Genomic DNA, 6000 nt, shown 5'->3' on the forward strand with positions numbered 1-6000 from the left:
AAGTCGTCGCACCTATGCAAGGCTAAATCCGTGGTTCACTTGGAACCGCGTTTTCTTGTGTGAATTATTATCTGGTAAATTAACCATAGATTTTTTAGTCTTACAAATAGGATCAGGAAAGGCTTATATACGAGTCAGGTTACTCGGTTCAGTCCGAAGGTTTGCTTAAAATATAATAGAATTTGGATAAAAATATAAGTTTATAAAATAAGCTTGAACAAAAAAAAATCCGTTTAAAAATAGGTCGGGCCTCGAATAAGATATATTTTATCTGGGCTTTAGCTTGGCCCGAATTTACTAAAAGACAAAACAATATTTTTTAACGTTATTTTTTTATTATTTTCTCTCTATTTTACTATCATTTTATTATTATGTTGTTACTGTTTTGTTATTATTGTTTGGATATTGTATAAAACTTGTTTTATTGTTAATTTTGTTATTATTTTAGAGGCATTCATTAATTTTGTTATTATTTTAGAGGCAGTTACTTGTTAAATTGTATCTTAGTATTATTTAAGTATACATATTTTTTAAAAATTTATTTTGAATTTGTTCGGAAATATTTTGATGTTTTTAGTATTTTTGATGTATTATATATATTTAAAAAGTATATAAAAAATTAATACAAGCGGAGCGGACCGGGTCTGAATTTTAGCATATTTATCCGAGTCGGGCTTGAATAAAATTTTAGGCCCATTTTTTGCAGGCCTAACAAACGGATCTAAATTTTTAGTTGGGTCCGACCTATGAATACCTATATTCCTTAGGTGTTTTATTTATTTATTTAAGTTTTGATCACTAAATTTTAAATCACTAAATTTTAAAAAAGTTATAAAATAATTATTGAACTATTTAAAAGTTTTCATTTAAGTTATTGCATTGTTAAAATCATTATTATATGATCTTTTTCGTTTGCATCGTGTAATGGGCCAATTTTGGCCTGGCCAAATTATAAAATAAAAACCAAATAAATAAACAACAATCCAAATGTTTTTAAAGTCCATTTACAAATTAAAACCCACAACAGCCCAAACCTAAACCCATTTCAGACCCAAAATCATAGAAACCCTAAAGCCCACTAGCTATCAAATTTTCAGCAAGCAAATCCTAGCCCCATCCTCTGCCGCCGCATACCTCACTGCTTGCTACCACCATGTGCGCCTCCTCGTCGCACTCCTCGAACGCCCCATCCACGCGTCCCACTCCTCTCTAACACCTGCAACAAGGAGTAAATACGAAGACAAAGAGAGTAATACATGTACAGGAGAAAAATCAAGCAAAAACGACAAAAATGTAAAAGTAGATAGTCATCTTAATCGGCTATAAGAGCCCGATTATTCTATTTTTTTATGCACACTGAAAATACAAGAGCAGATTAAAAGTTTCAAAAGGTTGTTTTTTTAGTTTCGTTTCATCTTCTTGTTTCTTCTTATTGATTTTTTTTTACATCGATCTATTTTGAAATAAAAGGGGGGAGGACTTACTTGAATCAACCCTAGTCCTTCGGGTAATGGTTTGAATGAGTTTGGCCCCCTCAAAATACAAGAAATAAGGGTCAAAGTCCCTTTTTTGAGTGACCCCGACCACCGCCCATGGTGGAACTGCGGCGGTTCAGCGATGAGGCGATGATAGGTATATTACCCTAGCCGAATAAAGAGAAAGGGAGAAGGAGAGAGAGCAAAGAAGCTCTCTGTTTTCTTTTTTTTTTTTAAAATGGGGGCTGGAAAATGAAATAAAAAAAGTTATTGGTTTAAATAACAATGATGAAACGACACTGTTTCATGAACCCCCACGCCTCAAAACGACACCGTTTAGGGGGGAACGCGCGACCCGACCCGTACCCAGTGGAGGATCCGCGCATTTCGACCTAATGGTCTATTTGCGCATTGGGTCCCTCTGATTTGGTGGCGCGATTCAATGTGGTCCCATGTTACTTTTTTATTATTATTTTTGCCCCAAAAATTTTCCTTTTTTTTATTTTAGTCCTCCACTCATTTGAGGAGCCAGGCCCCTGAAACGCTGCGCATAGGAGGTCAGGGGGTAATTTCCCAGTTAACCCCCACTCTTTCGCGCGTATTTCATTATGGTCCTTAGCAGCTTTCTATTATTATGATTTATACCATTTCTTTTACTTTGATTTTAATTTAATCATTGTCCCTTTTATTTCAAACTGTTTTATCATATTTTATTATATGTTTTATTTACTATTTATTTAGATGTTATATATTTTATTTAGTTTTAAACTTTATATGTTATTTGTAAATTTGTCATTTGTTTATTTTTAAACTGTTTTATTTTTGTTTATTCCAAGTTTTTTACATATCAATTACTTTAAAATTATACATATATTATTTATTTTATTTTCACTTTTATAAACTGTTTGCTTCTTTTATATTTCTTTATTTTGCATGTTTATTTTAAATCTTTCACATGATATTTTAAATTATTTTTTTATTGATCTATTTAGAATACTTTATATTATTTTACCTTATGTTTAAAATATTATTCATATTAAATATTATAAATTGTTACATTTCTTTACTTTAAAGTATCATTTTCTATTTTAAAATAGTTTCATGTATTATTTATTTTAAAATATTTCATTATTTCAAATTGTTTTATACACCTTTCAAAATTCTATTTATTTGTTTTAAGTATTCTATTTTTTATTCATTATAAGTTTTTTTTTATATCACCCATTTTATACCTTTATGTACATATGTGTATATTACTTGTTCTAAAATTTATATATATATATATATCTTTTCTTTTCTTAAAATTGTTTTATACATTATTGATTTTTAAAAAAATAATCATTTTTTTACTTTATTTATTTTTAAAACTTATTTATTATCTTTTTAAATAGTTTTTACGCTTTATTTATTTTGATTTGCTTTACACTATTTATTTTTTAGATTGTTATATGTGTTTTTATTGTTCCTCGATTGCTAATGTTAGCATGTAAATAATGTATGTCGAGTCATTACTATCATTGTATGTACCATAATTTGTTCATTTATATTTTCATATTATTGTCGTACATTTGTGTGATGTTATTCATGTCTTATTGTCCATACTCATTATTATATTGTATTTCATATCATTGCCTCACGAATTAAACCCCAACGCATTTATCCAACTTAGATCGTTTTATTTTACTTCAAACAAAATCAACCTACATTGTTAAATATCATACTCGCTATGGTTCAAAGATAAAAATTTCAAAATAAGGCAATGTTTCGCGTTTTGGAACATCGAGGAATTGTGCTCTAACTTACGGGGTTTCGATTTCCTCGTTGATTCTAAATAGCCAAATATCCTTTTGCGTTTTAAAATGAATGGAAATCCAATCAAAATTAAAGATAAACTTGCGCTCGGGAGTTCATGGTATCGTGTCCTAACTTATGGGATGTGATACTTCTCTATCTTGAGACGAGGAAATCTTTAGCAATCGTTTTGGTTTAATTCAAGCATTTTTAAAATCAACATTAATAAAAAAGGATCGTACTTTAAATTCGTTCTCAGTTTTTAACTATTCGACACTAAGACACTAACTAATCAATTTGGTATCAATTTTGGGTGTGACGAGGGTGCTAATCCTTCCTCGCACGTAACCGACTCCTGAACCCATTCTCTCGAGTTTCGTAGACCAAAAATACCGTTTTAATGAACTAAAATGTTTTATTAAAGCAAAGGTGATCTGATCACACCTAATAAAGATCGGTGGCGACTCCCGTTTTAATTTTCATTTTCAAACAAAGTTGATTCCCGTTTTCAAAAAAAGTGGTTTCGACACATCGTTTATACCAATTGAAAGCTCTCACTCTTCTTCTCTTTTACAATTTAATTTCTTTTCATGAAATAACTTTGAATATCACAAATCTGCGAACTGAAATCCAAATAGCTTAATTCTTTTATATTTGATACTGGCCATTAAATCGACTTTGATTTAAGGTATGTTCTTCTATATAGTGATGGGTACTGACTGATCGTCAAATTGTCACTTGAAAACATGCTAGCCAGATATTTAAAAAAAAAAAACTTAACAACCTAGTGACTTAAATAAAACCTTTCGAATAGTTCAATAAATTTTTTTAACTTTTTAAAATTTAGTGACTAAAATTTAAATTTATTAATAATTTAGTCGACTTGTCTAGTTTACCCCTATATTAGTTAAAGGCAAACAACTTTCTTATGGAAACACGTTATGGTTTTTTTTTTTAGAACTTTTTATGAGCAACTACACAATTGGTCATTAAGCTTTCATAAATTTTCATTTTGGCCATTGAAAAATAAAAAAAAATTCATTTTAGGTATTGTCATTAAAAACTATTTTCATTTTAGGCATTGCCATTAAAAATCATTTTCATTTTGGTCACCCACAATTAATTCAATGTTATTGTATTGGAAAAAAAAACTAAAATTAATTTTTTTTAAAAAAAATTAAAATTAAAATTAAAATTAAAAAAATAAAATAAAATAATTTTCCCTATAAGTTTTTGTTGGGGATTGGCTTGGTTAAATAACGAACAAGTAAAAATAGCGGAAGAAATTGATAAATTGGACACACAAAATTAACGTGAAAAAACCCCTCCAAAGAGGATAAAAAACTATGGGCAAAGATAATTTTACTATAATGGCAAAAGAATGAAGAATACAAAAGATGAAAATAAAAATTAAACTCCGAAACTCGAAAATAAAGAACCCTCAAAACGTAAACACAAGATTCTCCAAAAATATTATAACTTCTAATATTTTAATGGGTGTATTTTCTAAGGTTGTAATAGAGCCTTTTTATAAGCTAAATTCGTATGTCAAATAATAATAACATAATTTAGACTAATCAAAGTTCAACTGAAACAAATAAACAGAGTTTAACTTGAAGGTTATCTCACAAAATGACACTAAAACATGAGTCATACTCAATAGTTTTCGCTATAAAAACCCATGTAATCTTTATAAAACTTCAAGTTTTTCCCTTTTACTTAGAAACAAAAAAAAAACAACAACAACAACAAAAGAATTTGAAAAGATAAAAATGATTTTTTCCCCTAGGTTCTTGTAAAATCTCAAGTTTTTTATTTTATATGAAAAAACTAAAATTAATTTTTAAAAAGGAAAAAAAATAGATAACATTAAAAAGGTAAATTAGATTTCCTTGTTAAAAAAACCTAAGTTATTCCCTATATGTAACATCCTAACCCATATCCGTCGCTGGAACAGGGTTTCGAAGCATTACTAAAATTTACAGATCAAATACAAATATTTCATACCATTTAGCATTTATATATGAAATGAATCATATTCAATCATATTCAATCATATTGTCCCTTATATGAGCTATCGAGGCCCATAATATGCATTAAAAACAAATTAGGATTAAACCGGGTACTTAGAGAATTTTTCGCAAAATTTAAAAATTTTTCAAAGGTGCAAGGGACACAAGCCCTTGTGGCCAGGCCATGTGTTTCACACGGTCAAGAGACACGCCAGTGTCTCAGGCTATGTGGGCATTCGAAATAAGGACACAAAGCTGTGTCCCAGCCCGTGTCTAAATTAGGGTGCTTACTGACTTGGGTCACACGGCCAAGCCACACGCCCGTGTGCTAAGCCGTGTGAACATACTGACTTGCATTCAATATGTGCAGGGGTCACACGGCCAAGTCACACGCCCGTGTGCTAGGCCGTGTGATAATACTTAAGCATTCTGTTTTGCAATTTTAAAGATATAAAGAACACACGGCCGAACCACACGCCCATGTGCTAGGCCGTATATCACACACGGCAGAGACACATGTCCGTGTCTCTACCCATTTGGACGAAAATAGGTCATTTCTAAGGCCACTTTTCTCACCCAATTTGTCTTCCACCTATATTGACAGTTTAACACATCCACAAGCCACAAACAAACAATCAAAACAAGCCTAAAACCAAATTTTATACATGATATATTACCACATATATTAACACAAACCAAACATCAATATGACTACATGACTT

At 30.2% G+C, this 6000-nt stretch overlaps 1 long non-coding RNA gene across 1 annotated transcript; it reads right to left on the reverse strand.

The window, feature by feature from the left end:
- Positions 1–972: 972 nt before the first annotated feature.
- On the reverse strand, positions 973–1768 carry LOC107959587 (uncharacterized). The gene is made up of 2 exons (XR_001700841.2): positions 1485–1768; positions 973–1216 (listed from the first exon to the last, which is right to left on the reverse strand). It is a non-coding gene; the product is annotated as an uncharacterized lncRNA (long non-coding RNA).
- Between the last annotated feature and the right edge of the window lie 4232 nt (positions 1769–6000).

This window comes from Gossypium hirsutum, chromosome A05, assembly GCF_007990345.1.
Source record: "Gossypium hirsutum isolate 1008001.06 chromosome A05, Gossypium_hirsutum_v2.1, whole genome shotgun sequence".
NCBI lineage: Eukaryota > Viridiplantae > Streptophyta > Magnoliopsida > Malvales > Malvaceae > Gossypium > Gossypium hirsutum.